The sequence below is a fragment of the Gopherus evgoodei genome, chromosome 10 (assembly GCF_007399415.2).
Source record: "Gopherus evgoodei ecotype Sinaloan lineage chromosome 10, rGopEvg1_v1.p, whole genome shotgun sequence".
In the NCBI taxonomy this organism is placed as follows: domain Eukaryota; kingdom Metazoa; phylum Chordata; order Testudines; family Testudinidae; genus Gopherus; species Gopherus evgoodei.
In genome coordinates, this window is record NC_044331.1 from 4,706,921 (window position 1) to 4,722,539 (window position 15,619).

The 15,619-nt window shown below is 48.3% G+C and overlaps 1 long non-coding RNA gene across 1 annotated transcript; it reads right to left on the bottom strand.

Annotated features, from left to right (window-relative positions):
- Positions 1–283: 283 nt before the first annotated feature.
- Positions 284–13,803, bottom strand: LOC115658296. The gene is made up of 3 exons (XR_004002233.1): positions 13,730–13,803; positions 9,305–9,311; positions 284–301 (listed from the first exon to the last, which is right to left on the bottom strand). It is a non-coding gene; the product is annotated as an uncharacterized LOC115658296 (long non-coding RNA).
- Positions 13,804–15,619: the final 1,816 nt, after the last annotated feature.

Sequence of the window (15,619 nt, forward strand, 5' to 3'; positions counted from 1 at the left end):
GATCCTGCACTATAGCCCCCGGGAGGGGGTGCCAGGGCAGAGTTCCTCGCTGGGGGGCCGGGCTCAACCGCCAGGACAAGGTCATGCCTTGGAGCGTGGTTCCCTCGGTCCTGGAACCCACCCGCACCCTCCTGTCCACGGGGCCAGAGTTCGGGCTCCCCCGGGAGAGGCGATGGGGCTGGCGAATGCCCCGTACTCCCCCTCCTGATGCCTGCTGGGGCAGCCGCCCCCCCGCGGCCGGGTGGTGAGAAGGGGCAGATTGCACTGCTGGGCGAGCCACACACACACACACACACACACACTTACTTTCTGAGCGGTGCAAATACACACACACTAGGCGTTGTATCCAGCTCCACAGGCTGGTGAATCTCTACATTACACACACGCACAATGGGCAGTATAGATATAGCGCCACACACACTCTCGGGAGGCTTTTCCCACCCAGCCCCGGGTAAAACCGATCTGCGCTCAAGAGCCAGAGGCGGCAGCTTGGGACTGTGCCCCCGCAGCTCCGGCCTGGCTGCCCTGCGCAGCGCAGTCCCCAGCCGCCCACGGGGCATGACCCTGCCTTTGCCGGCCCTGGGGGGGAACAGGCCTGGGTACGTGCCCTCAGCGGGGGGAAACTCTCCGCGGAGCTCCCCAGGGGGGTCAGGCTGGCATGGCCTGCGGTTGCCCCCGGACACTCAGCCCCGTCGTGGGGAGTGAGGGGGCCGAATCCGCCTGCCCAGGGCCCCTGCTGTCTCCAGCCCCTCGGCTCTTGTGCCCCACCCCGCGCGGGGCTGGGGATGGAGCTGCAGAGATCTCCAGCTGGGACCCTTCCCCGGACCCATCCCCTGCCCGAACTCCGGGGAACCGCCGTGGAATTCGGGGCTCTGGGAGGCGGGGCCAGGCTCGAACCTGTGACTGTCCAGGACAAGCCAGACCAGGTCCAGCTGCCATGGCTGGCTCGATGAGCGGGCCCGAGCCGCTCCGTTCCGCCCTGGGGTGGCTCCCTCTGCCCCCAGCCCTGTCCGGGCTCCAGGAGTGCAGGGGTCGTTTGGGGTGGGGGGAGCGGTTCATCCCGGCAGCGGGGAAAGGGTTCGCGGCCGCCCAGGCCCCGTGGGCCTTGTCCCTGACCCCGGAGGAGCCTGCACCTGTCCCGGGAGGCCAGGGAAAGGTGCCCGCACTCCCAGCCCGTCCCCGCTTCCTTCCTTCGCAGGAGCGCCTCGCAAGCCCATATCTTTTAACAGTTGAATTAACTGCAGTTTTTGTCAGTTAATTAGGTTTAATTTACATAATTAGTACAGTATAAAGAGTATTGGGGATAATCAGGAGGTACGTCTCGCTTACTGTGTAAACACGGATTCGGAATTAAAAATCAGATGTAATTAAGGCGTGTGCGCGCTGGTTTTAATTGTAATGAATTTCTAATTAACGCTCAATGATCACCCAGTGCAAAGAGCTGGAACATTTTCGGGGACTTTTTAAAAACTCCATTTGTACCTTACTGAATATTTGGCTGCACACCGGGCCCTGCTAATGGGCGTGGGACCATTACAACCTTCTCTTTGCTCTGATTTAGCGAGTCTATCACAGCCTGGGCCTGCAAAAGCCAAACTAAACTAGATTGTTTTATGGACAAGCCCCCAGTATGTGCAAGGGTGAATGAGCTGAAAAAAGGGGGTAATCGGCGAGGTGGCAAATTTTGCAGACAGTACAAAATGACTCAGGATAGTTAAAGCCAAAAGAGACTGCGAAGAGCCACAAAAGGATCTCACAAAATTGGTTGACTGGGCAACAAAATGGCAGATGAAATTCAATGTTGGGAAAGGCAAAGTAATGCACATTGGAAACCAATCCCTGCTATGCATACCCAATGATGGGGCTAAATTAGCTGTGACTGCTCAAGACAGAGATCTTGGCGTCAGTGTGGATAGTTCTCTGAAAACATCCACTCAGTGTGCTGCGGCAGCCAAAAGGGACAGATAGTAAGACAGAAAATATCATAAGGCCTCTATATAAATCCAGGATATGCCCACACCTTGAATACTGCCTACAGATCTGGTTGCCGCATCTCAAAATATATCTATATTAGAATTGAAAAAGGTACCGAGAAGGGCAACAAAAGCCCTTAGGGAACAGGTCCCATATGAGGGGAGATTAAAAAGACTGGGACTTTTCAAGGGGGGGCTATATATAATTGTGAATGGTGTGGAGAAAGTGAATAAGTCATTTACCCCTTCACAAAAAACAGGGGCCACCCAATGAAATTAATAGTCAGCAGGTTTAAAACAAACAAAGGAAGTATTTCTTCACACACCTGCATAGTCAACCTGTGGAACTCCTTGCCGGGGGATGTTGTGAAAGCCAAGACTATAACAGGGGTCAGAAAAGACCTAGATAAGTTCCTGGTGGCTAGGTCCATCAATGGCTATTGGCCAATACGGTCAAAGATGCAACCCCCTGCTCTGGGAGTCTCTAAACAGAAGCCAGGGCTGGACAACAGGGGCGCTGCCTGTCCTGTTGATTTCTCTGGGGCACCTGGCATTGGCCACTCTCAGAGGCAGGATACTGGCTAGATGGCCCTTGTTATGAATGAGGGCCCTGTCAGCCAGCTCTAGGGACCAGCAGAAGCAGGGGATAGAGTTTGTACAGGGAGAAGAGGGCTACCCAATGGCCCAGCGTGGCTGCAGGTCCTTCCACCCCCCTGCCCCCTCTGCCGGTGCTAGTGGTCGCAATGGTGCCAGGGGAGCGGCCAGTTCCGCAGAACTTTTCTCTGTGCCGGGAAAGCGACTGCAAGCCCTGGGTCCCCGGGACAAGGCAGCAGAGACCCCCAGCACGGTGAGCGCCGGCCCTGGCTTTGCCTTCGCCTGTCACCGGCCAGCGACAGGCGGACACTGGAGACGCAGGAATCCCATCAGCCTGTTCAATCCAGGCGAGGATCTCGGGGGGAGGGGTCACTACCCTGCGCCCCTAGCTCAGCCCCCCTCTCCCCGCTGGGCTGCCCAGGCTCCAGAGTCCTGGCAGGAGACGCAGCTCAGGAGTGGGCCCCTCCTCCCAATGGCCCAGCGGGTGCGAAGCAGGCGACACCCCCCCAGTCCCTTCTGCGCGCCCAGAGGGGCCAGGGGAGGAACGCAACAGCTGCGCGCACAAGCCCGGGCGCTGAACGCACCAGACGAAGCCCGTGTCCAGATGCTGCGAGCTTCCCTCTGCTCCGGCGTGGGGCCCGGCTGCTGGGGCGGAGGGGGGGGCAGGGAAAGCGCCGGGACAGCGAGACACACGAGTGGGAGTTCGGCGGGCGGGCGCCCTTTTGCCTTCCCGGCGGCGGGGGCGCGGACAGTCCTGCTGTGCAGCTCCCGGGCTGTCACCAGCCCCCGTGTGACAAATGTCTCGGTTACTGCAGGGGGGGCGATGCTAATCAGCTGGGAGGGGCTCGTGACCCCGCCTGGGCCGGCGGAGCGGATGAAAGAAATGCCCGCTTGGGAATCGGGGAGGGGGCTTATAATAGTTTTTTTTGGGGGGGGGGAATCTCCCAAGTGACGGGTTTGAAATATCCTCCCATCCCCCGCCCCCCAGGACCGCAGGCCGGCCAGTCCCACCCAAGCACAGCTCTGCAATGGCCATTCAAACCGAGGGTCGTTTGGGGGCTTTTCCACCCGGCTGACACAGCCCAGGCTCCGGGGGCTGGTTTCTCTCTCGCTACCCCAGAGACCCAGGATCGCTGGGTTAGAACTAGACACAGCGGGACCTTTCCCTGAGTGGAGCTAACCGTGCGGGGTGGTAAGTAGCCAGCCTGGGGTTGGGGGTCAGCCTCCATCAGGGAGGCCTGGTACCTGGGTGTGTCTGTTGAACACTCTCCCCTGGCTGGTGCAAAGCGGCGGGGAAGCCCCGCTCCCCTTTCCCTCTGAAGCAGGCGGGCGACTAATTTTTTAGGTTAAAACTTACAGAGCCGTGTCCTGCGCGGGGAGAAGAAAAGGCATCACAGGCCCTTCCCTCCTGGCGGGGCTGGGGCGAGATTGCCCCATAAATCAAGGCGGTCTAATTCAGTGGAAGTTTAATAAACGCCTCCTATTGGAAATGAATGTTCCCCATTTAACAGTTGTATCAGCACCATATAAAACCGTGACCCCCATAAATTTAATTTTAGAGGCAGATCAATCCGGGCTTCTCTCTATCGATCCGCGCCGGCTCGCTACCCTGAGCGCCTCTTCTGCAGCCATTTTCCGGGGGAAAATAGCATTTCGATTAGACTCTTTATTAGGAAAAGATTGCTCGGAGAGGCCTGAAAATTAAACGGTGACATTTTAATTACTGGCCATTGATAAAAGAATCCGGGTAATGGCTGTTTACAGGCTTGGCACCCGCTGTCTGACCTGATGTGCTAATCAACTTGGAGAGGGTTGGCAAAGGTCAGCGGCTCAGGCAAATAGCCTGGAGAGACTCCGCGGGCCTGGGCGCCCCGGGGTCAGGCGTGTTCCGGGGGGGCTGCTCCGAGACTGCGCCAGACACCCAGGCCCGCTGCAACCCGGCGAGCTCCGCCTTCCGAGCCTGGCTCCTGGATTTTACAGCCGGCTCCCCAGTGAACCCTCCCCCCCATTAGTCATCTCCCCCTAATAAACCCTCCGCCCCCAGCCGGCATTTCCCCGAAGCCAGCGGTGCCTGGAGAAACGGCCCGCAGCACCCAGGCCCTGTAATGATCGGACTCCTGTGGCCCAGATGCATTTACAGCCCAGGAAGACGGAGCACAGCAGCGCTCCCCGCCGGCCACACAAACTTCGGCCCCGGCCCCGGCCCCGGCCCCGGGAACCGGGCTGCGGCTCTCAGCATGTTGCTAAACCGGCTCTAAATCTGCCTAATTTCTCTCCCTCGAAGCCGCTGGTTGGTGGCAAGTGATGCGGCCAAATGAAATTTACACGATCAATAGACAAGCCTCTATTGATTAGGTTAAAACAGCGCCTGCAAGACCCCACCCCCCTGCCAGCCTGAGAAAAGACGCTAACAGGAGCAATTAACTCTTGGTTATCGGCCTGTCCGCGCCCGGGTAGGGAGATGCTAAGCGAGCAGACTGAAAGGGAAAGAGCTGTTCAGAGGCGAGCAGGGAAAGAAACCTTCAGCCCGGCTCCAAAAGCTTCGGAGCTGCGTTTGAAAGGCAGATTTGAACTGCTGGCGCCTGCAGCTGGAAAGCGACGCCTGGGATTTCTTCCCTCCCCCCCCCGTAAAAGGACACTGGATTTCCAGAAAAATTCACTCACCTGCCCTTGGAACTGGCCCAGCTGGTCTCTGTCAGCTCAGCCTGGAGTTTCTGTCTCAACTGCTGAGAAGTTTTTCCTCCTTACAGCTTTTAAAAGCCCTTGAACATCCATTTTCCATTAAAAATCTCTTGGGCTGACCAGGTACTTATAAACCTTGAACTTTCACTGCAGGATTCCACAGCCAGCTCAGCTGCCATAGGAAGGAGCTGGGGTGAAAGAGAAGCTCCTTTCCTAGCCAGTAAGGCTCAATCTATAAATCCTGTCCTCAGTGCACACTTGTAGTTTATGGCTAGCCCCTTTACTGAAGGTAACCCGCCCCCCCAGTCAGTACAAATCTTCAGCAATTGTACAGCAAGGGGCCAGCTGCATTTTCTAGGAATAACGACAGGGATTGCTCACCCTGGGTGGTTTGTCTTTTTTAAAGCACACCACCATATTCTGACCCATCCAAAGACTTCCTTAAAAAATAATTTGTCATAACTAAGGAACTGTCACTGGTTTGTACTTCCTTAGCACCAGAGGCCAAGAGGCTGAGCTAATTCCATTCAGAAGAAGAGGCCCCTGAATGAACGAATGAACATCTTTCACATTCTTATGGGGCAGGGGTAACTGGTCCACAGTTAAAGTTGTAACTGAGTTCCCATTACAGGCCTGATTTGGGCTCCTGCTCTGCTGCCTGCATAGGCATTTCTGGGCACAGGTAGAATTGCCCTACAATCGCTAAGGTGATTCTAAGAAAGGGTTCTAATTTCTCTACAAATTCAGCTTGGAAACGATCTCTGTATTTTTGTTGTTGGTTCTGGTGCCACTTTCTAGCAAACACACATCATCCTCCTCCCCTGGACTCCCCTAACAGTGCTCTAAAGCCTCCCTCTCTGCTAAGGTTAGCAATCATTTACTACTGGCCCCAAGGAAGGTTAGCGTGGGCCCTGTACTCTCATAGGGATGGAATACTAGGTGGTTGTGGGGAGCAGTGGCTCAGGCAAGGATGTGTTGAGATTTGCACTTAAGGAAGGCCTAAAAATCGCTTTGTTTCATTGTTTTCCGATGGTGCGTATCCTGGGGTGGCAGAAGAAGAAGAGGCAAACAGAATGCATGGGGTTTGAGGAACTGGGGGAGAAATTAGGATGGGTGGGGTGGAAAAGGAGAAGGTTGGTATGCAGGAGGAATGGGGCACAGAGGTATCTCTGCACCTAGGCCTCAATGCATCATTGACTTTCCAAGGGTATGTCTACACTACCCGCCGGATTGGCGAGTAGTGATTGCTCAATCAATCGATGTATCGTGTCTCATCTAGATGCAATACGTTGATCCCCGAACATGCTCCCCATTGACTCCAGAACTCCACCAGGGTGAGAGGCAGAAGCGGAGTTGACGGGGGAGCGGCGGCCGTAGATCCCGCGCCACGAGGATGTGAAGTAAATCAATCTAAGTCAATCTAAGATACAGCTACTTCAGCTACACTATTCTTGAAGCTGAAGTTGCGTATCTTAGATCATTTCCCCCCTCCCCCCCACAGTGTAGACCAGGCCCAAGGCACTTAACTTTCTATGGGCAGGGCCTTAACTTCAGCCCAGTGTTTGTGCTGGTATTTTAGCAGTGAAAGGTCACTCACCAGGGAACCTCATACAATCGTCAGAGACTCCCTCGCAGGTGGTCCAAGTCTGGCCGTGATGGAGAAAGGCCCGGCATGGTGGGCTTCGGTTGGAATTTCCCCTCTGGATTTACTTTAAATCATAGGAATATCAGGAAAATCAAGTCTAGTCTCCCTGGGTGCTGCTGGAGAACGTGTTGGAGGTCTTGGATTGCACCTATGGGGTTCTCGCACACCTTCATGGAAGGAGCAAGGATGCTGAGTCATTAACAAAGACCGTCCCTCCTCCAAAATGTTCATTACTCACTGAAAGTAATAGGTGTTAACAAAAAACAAACTATGAAATACTCTCCCACCCTCCAGGGCTCCACTTCCATTCTTCTGCCTCTCAATGCTATCATTTCATAACTACTGCAGCCAGGGGGCGTGTCTACACTAGCAACTACTGGGTCCATGCAGTGCAGCTTCCCCGGTGGTCCTAACAGTGAAAGCTGTCATGTAGACAGACGTCAGGCATTTCAGTCACTACGTTTTCTAACCGTGCTCTGACACTATCTGAACCCTGACTACATTAGTGCTTCCACCATTGCCTACTATCAATGAAGAATTATGGCTCCAATTTTTGCTGAGTGTAGACAAGGCCATTGCATTTTTCAGGGCAGCCAAGACCCGAATCCCTAATGCATAAAGCCAAGCAGATGTTGTTTCAAACATTCCATGTCTCCTTTCTCCATCATAAAGAAGCAAAAGGTTCCAAGACCAATTTCTTTTCCTCTGGGGGTTTACAGGTAACCTCTTCCTGGAAGAAGGCCATGCGACATCCTTCAGAAAATAGATACACTTTAATACCAGACTCAATTTGCCAGTTTGTTTAAACCTCTGAATGTCAGAGAGTGCATGCTATGGCTGAACAGCTCTGCAGTGACCTTTCTGGTGACTGCTCAGTTATCAATGCTAGCACATTATTGGTCATTACTTGTCACCTAAGAAAAAGTGAGCATAGGAAGTAGAAGAGGGACTTTTCTCTGTCTGGCAGGTGGCGTTCCTGCATTTGTGAAACTACTGCTTGGTGTATTTCCCCAATTCTGTTTTCTTTGCCAATAAACACACCACAAAGAGCCTTGCAAGCTATTAGTGAGGAAACAAAGAATGACACTTTGCCTTTGGAAAACTGACAGCAGGACAGAGTTTGTTAACGAATACAAGAAACTGAAGTGTGTTCTAATCCTGTACTGCAAGTATCAATGCATTTAAGATAAAACTAATGCAGTTTCCCTCAGAGGATTAGCTTTGACCGGTAATGACTACAGCGGGTATGAAAAACATAACATCTGAAAATCTGATTAAAAAGAGTAAAAATTTCTATCATTTTTTTCTGGATTTTTTTTTTGGTGGAATGTTTTCTCTTTCAACTGGTTCTAACAGCAACAAGCTATGGATGGAATGGTAAATTTGGGTTGATAGACTCATAGACTCTAGGACTGGAAGGGACCTCGAGAGGTCATCGAGTCCAGTCCCCTGCCCTCATGGCAGGACCAAATACTGTCTAGACCATCCCTGATAGACATTTATCTAACCTACTCTTAAATATCTCCAGTGATGGAGATTCCACAACTTCCCTAGGCAATCTATTCCAGTGTTTAACTACCCTGACAGTTAGGAACTTTTTCCTAATGTCCAACCTAAATCTCCCTTGCTGCAGTTTAAGCCCATTGCTTCTTGTTCTATCATTGGAGGCCAAGGTGAACAAGTTTTCTCCCTCCTCCTGATGACACCCTTTTAGATACCTGAAAACTGCTATCAGGTCCCCTCTCAGTCTTCTCTTTTCCAAACTAAACAAACCCAATTCCTTCAGCCTTCCTTCATAGGTCATGTTCTCAAGACCTTTAATCATTCTCGTTGCTCTTCTCTGGACCCTCTCCAATTTCTCCACATCTTTCTTGAAATGCGGTGCCCAGAACTGGACACAATACTCCAGTTGAGGCCTAACCAGCGCAGAGTAAAGCGGAAGAATGACTTCTCGTGTCTTGTTTACAACACACCTGTTAATGCATCCCAGAATCATGTTTGCTTTTTTTGCAACAGTATCACACTGTTCACTCATATTAAGCTTGTGGTCCACTATGACCCCTAGATCTCTTTCTGCCATACTCCTTCCTAGACAGTCTCTTCCCATTCTGTATGTGTGAAACTGATTGTTCCTTCCTAAGTGGAGCACTTTGCATTTATCTTTATTGAACTTCATCCTGTTTACCTCAGGCCATTTCTCCAATTTGTCCAGATCATTTTGAATTTTGACCCTGTCCTCCAGAGCAGTTGCAATCTCTCCCAGTTTGGTATCGTTCGCAAACTTAATAAGCGTACTTTCTATGCCAACATCTAAATCGTTGATGAAGATATTGAACAGAGCCGGTCCCAAAACAGACCCCTGCGGAACCCCACTTGTTATACCTTTCCAGCAGGATTGGGAGCCATTAACAACTACTCTCTGAGTACAGTTATCCAGCCAGTTATGCACCCACCTTATAGTAGCCCCATCTAAATTGTACTTTCCTAGCTTATCTATAAGAATATCATGCGAAACTGTATCAAATGCCTTACTAAAGTCTAGGTATATCACATCCACCGCTTCTCCCTTATCCACAAGGCTCATTATCCTATCAAAGAACGCTATCAGATTAGTTTGACATGATTTGTTCTTTACAAATCCATGCTGGCTATTCCCTATCACCATACCACCTTTCAAGTGTTTGCAGATGATTTCTTTGATTACCTGCTCCATTATCTTCCCTGGCACAGAAGTTAAACTAACTGGTCTGTAGTTTCCTGGGTTGTTTTTATTTCCCTTTTTATAGATGGGAACTATATTTGCCCCCTTCCAGTCTTCTGGAATCTCCCCCGTCTCCCATGATTTCCCAAAGATAATAGCTAGAGGCTCAGATACCTCCTGTATTAACTCCTTGAGTATTCTAGGATGCATTTCATCAGGCCCTGGTGACTTGCAGGCATCTAAGTTTTCTAAGTGATTTTTTACTTGCTCTTTCCTTATTTTCTCTTCTAAACCTACCCTCTTCCCATTAGCATTCACTATACTAGACATTCCTTCAGACTTCTCAGTGAAGACCGAAACAAAGAAGTCATTAAGCATCTCTGCCATTTCCAAGTCTCCCGTTACTGTTACCCCCTCCTCATTGAGCAGTGGGCCTACCCTGTCCTTAGTCTTCCTCTTGCTTCTAATGTATTGATAAAAAGTCTTCTTGTTTCCTTTTATTCCCATAGCTAGTTTGAGTTCATTTTGTGCCTTTGCTTTTCTAATCTTGCCTCTGCATTCCTGTGTTATTTGCCTATATTCATCCTTTATGATCTGACCTAGTTTCCATTTTTTATATGACGCCTTTTTATTTTGTAGGTCACGCAAGATCTCGTGGTTAAGCCAAGGTGGTCTTTTGCCACATTTTCTATCTTTCCTAACCATCGGAATAACTTGCTTTTGGGCCCTTAATAGCGTCCCTTTGAAAAACTGCCAACTCTCCTCAGTTGTTTTTCCCCTCAGTCTTAATTCCCATGGGACCTTGCCTATCAGCTCTCTGAGCATACCAAAATCCGCCTTCCTGAAATCCATTGTCTCTATTCTGCTGTACTCCCTTCTACCCTTCCTTAGAATTGCAAATTCTATGATTTCATGATCACTTTCACCCAAGCTTCCTTCTACTTTTAAATTCTCAACAAGTTCCTCCCTATTGGTTAAAATCAAGTCTAGAACAGCTTCCCCCCTAGTAGCTTTTTCAACTTTCTGAAATAAAAAGTTGTCTGCAATGCAGTCCAGGAACTTATTGGATAGTCTGTGCCCCGCGGTGTTATTTTCCCAACATATATCTGGATAGTTGAAGTCCCCCATCACCACCAAATCTTGGGCTTTGGATGATTTTGTTAGTTGTTTGAAAAAAGCCTCATCCACCTCTTCTGCCTGATTAGGTGGCCTGTAGTAGACTCCCAGCATGACATCACCTGTGTTTTTTACCCCTTTTAGCCTAACCCAGAGACTCTCCACCCTTCCGTCTCCTATGTCCATCTCCACCTCAGTCCAAGTATGTACATTTTTAATATATAAGGCAACACCTCCTCCCTTTTTCCCCTGTCTATCCTTCCTGAGCAAACCATACCCATCCACACCAACATTCCAGTCGTGTGTATTATCCCACCAAGTTTCAGTAATGCCAATAATGTCATAGTTGTATTTATTTATTAGCACTTCCAGTGTATTACAGCAATCTGAGACATATATACCTGAATAAAAGTGACGAACGTTTTCTGTTGAAATCCTGATTGTCATTTCGTGGGATCAGCACCTAGATGCCCCTTTCTTCCTATGGTTGTGTGAGAAACTGGTGCACATGTTCCATAGGTTTTCTTTTAATTCTTTAGATTACTTCTGATGGACTCTTTTGGTATCTTCTGAGGAGAGGGATGAACTGCTGGAGGCTGTGATGGTGCTGAATTTGTTCCAAACATTTCTGCTTTCACGTGACAGATCTCTTATAATTTGGAATTCAGGTCACAATCCAGGTTTCATAAAGTCATGGCAAGAATAAAAGGGTGCAGAACTGGAGTCTCAGAGCTCCTAGATTTACACGCTTAATGCAGTTAAGCCTTACCCCTTAGAACATCCAACATTTCGAGCCCGCTTGATAGGGATGAGAGCAGGGAAAGCTAATTGCATGTTCGTCATCTCCTTTTCGTGAGAATGGAGGGAGAGATGAAGTTAAATAGAAGTTTTGAAGGCGTTGCTGCTTTGGGCTAATTTGCTTAGCAGCAGGAATATCAAAGTAATTTCTAATTATGTATGTGTGAGAAGTGCCAGAGACTGGATTTCATTCTCAGTTTAATAGAACAAATATAGCAGCGGCATAAATTTCCCTCAGTGCTGAGAACGTGCCTCGTTCCTTCTGTCTAGACGACTTGCACAGCGCTGCAGTACCTGAATGCCTCACAGTCGTTAATGGATTTATCAGTCCTTAATGGATGCATCTTCACAACAGGAACAGGGAATCACTGTTCTCCCAGTTTTTACTGATGGGGAACTGAGGCACAGAGACACTCAGGCCTGGTCTACACCTAAGACTTAGATCAACCTAGCTGCATTGCTTAAGGCTGTGAAAAATGTTGCATCCTGAGCACCATAGTTGGACTGACCTAACACCTGGCGTAGACACTGCTCAGTCATTGGAAGGATTCTTCTGGCGATGTAGCTACTGCCTCTCACAAAGACGGATTCACTGCATCAGCAGAACCCCCCACTCCATTGATGTAGGAAGCATCTACATTAGGGTGCTACAGCTGCAGAGTAGACATGACTTAAGTGCTTGCCCAGTGTCACAAAGTCTGAGGTAGAGCAGGGAATAGAACTCAGGTCATTGGAGTACTAGCTAACACCATAACCACTGGACCATACCTCCCCTGTCATAATCTAGAGGGCCCATCATTAAGGTGAGAGGGGATGCAAGTCCGTATGCCTATTCAATCCTGGGTACCTCTGCAGAGATCAGTTGTGGTGGTGCTTTGTGAAGCGGACGTGTGTCTCTGAGGACTTTACTCCTTTCCTATAGGCTATTCCACAGCCACTGGATGGGAACAGCTTTCAGCAACTCCCCACAGTGGGTCAGACAGGAAGCAGTGTCTCCTAAGTGAGTGGTTCCAGATACTATTACCAATTCCTTGCATCTACTCTAGTCCTCCATGTTATTTGTAGAAACACCGAATTCAAGGATCTGGAGAGGGAAAGATGACAATGATCCAAAACTTCCACAATTATTGTCAGGTTGATTAAGTATAACCAGAAAGATTGCAAGGTTAATGACAAATCTCATAACACTATCTACCAGTGTTAACGACGAGATTTTTCAAAGTTACATCCGTTAATATCAGAAGTATGAATGTGCAAGTTGAAATCCTCCCCACCCCCTCCCGCAATGAAAGCAAGAGAAAAAGCCTTGTTTTTACTGACTTTTTAACTAAATCTGAGAGAGACTTTTTATCCAGAGCAAGCTAATGTAAACTGCTGGGAGATAAATAAACGAAAGAGCTGCCTATAGGCTGGTTGGCTCTAAGGGAAGAAATTTGTCTCACTTTAGAAAAAGGACCTGAAGGTATTGGTCACATTGACTCATTCATTGTACTGTTATCTGCCAGGAAGGTTGTGACACCGGAGCAATTAAGACAAACTTTAGTCTATAAGTTCATGCCTGCAATCTCTACACTTCAAAACAAGATAAATGATACCTCCAAGGAAGGAAACAAAGTATTTTCCAGACTACCTCCAAAGTAACATTTAGGATTTGCAATTGTTCAGCAGAAATTTTTCACTACAAGGGGCATCATCTATTATTATCCACTTCAGTTCTTTTAGTGACATTTTAGTTTTAACACAAGAAAACGCCAGCTTACATGCTTAATTTATTATAATAAAACACTCTGTGTCCTTGCATTAATGTGAACAGAGTGAGTGTGTTTTTAGAACTAGCATTTTAATACAAAGATTGATTAAAGATGAGCCAATCTGTTGTGAAAATGTAAACTGGAACCCCAGTGATACAAAGAACACACTATATGTACGGTAATTATTCAGCTTTCCTTTGAGGTAACAGTCAACTTGATAGCTCTTGTTCTTTAAATAGTAGTAATGAAAAAGTAGGGCCTAATATACCATATTTGTACTAGGTCCATAATGAGACTGACTGCTGTGTGATGCCCACAGAACATTTCATGTAACAATGAATGTTACCATTTGTCGATGGACAGGCATGTGGCAGTCTGAGGATAGTGCTGATTATTGGAGTTGGGAGGATTAGAGCTTATCACCGGTAAATGTTGATAAACGTCCAATTCATTGTACACACAGACCAACGAAAATACATTTCCATTGATAAAAGAAATTTACAGCTAGGCACAGTAAGAAAAATGCAGCTGGAGAATTCAGTGGAGTGTGATTTCAGGCTATTTCCTTTGTATATTCTGACGTGTGATGTTGACAATCGGTGATTTAATGGTTATAAAGCTTTAATAACGTTCTGAATCTCAGTATCTACTGCCATTAAGTAACTCCTGTCAGACTATGGGGGGGGGGTCTGACAACTCATAATATGCTGCAACTGTGAATATTTAAATAGATCAAAATAGAATAAAATGCTTAAAAAGATCAAGATCAGTCAAAATGATAAAAATTGAAACCTGCCAAGGCTGCTGCTACTTATGCAAAACTCCGAGGTGCTAATTTTAATATCTTGTCCACCCAACCGCCACAGTGCTGTTGAATCTTGTCAGAAACCCCGGTTGTCAGCTTGCTGGTGCAGGGCCTGTGTTTTCATCACTTTTTTGTGTAGCGCCTAACACAACAGGATCCAGACTGGGTCTGCTAGGAGCTACTAGGATACAAAGAATAGCAATATTCAAATGTTGCAATGTGGGAAAGGGATGACTAAAGGAACAGAGGAGTTAATTACCATTTCTGTACAGTTTCAGGAATGTCAAGAAATGCTTTTAAAGCAAAATGGCAGGATGGGAGGCACCTGAATGGTGCTGAATGGTCCAAGTTTACATTTATCAGCAAGTAGCTCGTGTGTTGTCAATCACACAATGAGTTTATGCAGGATTCCCAGCTTATCCGCTTTACAGGATTTCTACACACCACCAACACTCATGAAAGAGTCTATTTGCTTATATTATTTATTCAAAAGATCTTCCAGGAACCTTAAAATACATTAAAATGGACTAAAGACAATTTTTGTTTGGTTTCTCGACTTGTAACCTGCTAGAATAAGGCCAATATATCCATGACCAGTCTAATACAAACAGAATTGGGGGGGGGGGGGAACGGATAGCTCAGGGGTTTGAGCATTGGCCTACTAAACCCAGGGTTGTGAGTTCAATCCCTGAGGGGGCCATTAAGGGAACTGGGGTAAAAATCTGGGGATGGTCCTGCTTGGAGCAGGGGGTTGGACTAGATGACCTCCTGAGGTCCCTTCTAACCCTAATAGTCTATGATTCTATGAAAACACTTCATGTTCGTATGTTTGGTAAGGTGGCAATCAAAGGCTCTTAGAACCCCTTGGTTTTTCTCCAGCCCACTGGGGCCCCATGCAGGATTGTTCAGGACATTTCCCAGTGGTTTGATAAGCCTCCTGTCAAATGTCCTAAGTGACAAGGTATCCATTACTTGGAGACAATTCTGCTAGGGGACTTCATCTCCCTCAAATGCCCACTCCTCCAAAACTACTTATCCTGCCATCCCAATCAAAACATGCTCCAGCAGGCTCGGCCCTACCTTCCCAGACCAGAACTCTCATCTTTCTTCCAGCCATTGCAAACTCCCACTCAACTTCTGGAGAGAGACTGTAGTTGCTGGGTTTGGGGACACTGTTCTGGTGGGGGATGGGGTAGAGCAGACTGGGGTATTGGGAAATTGGGAAGGAGGATGAGGGGTGTGAAGACAGTGTTTGGATTATAGTGTGCAACAGGAACTATACCTAAGAATAAACTTTAGGTTGGGATAGAATTTCCCAGGGGAGGTGACTGAAGCCCTATGACTTGAGACATTTAAGACTATACAGGACAGATTACTGGAAACGATACCATATAGATCTAGCATGTTAATGGTATTAAAAAAACCCTAACACTTCCATTTGCCCAGGGATACCAGTATGGGTTCCTACTGCCTTCAAAGGCAGGATTTGCTCTGTGTTGGAGTTTTACCCTGCAACAGCCACAGATAAAATCCATGACGTTTGCACAGCAGGAC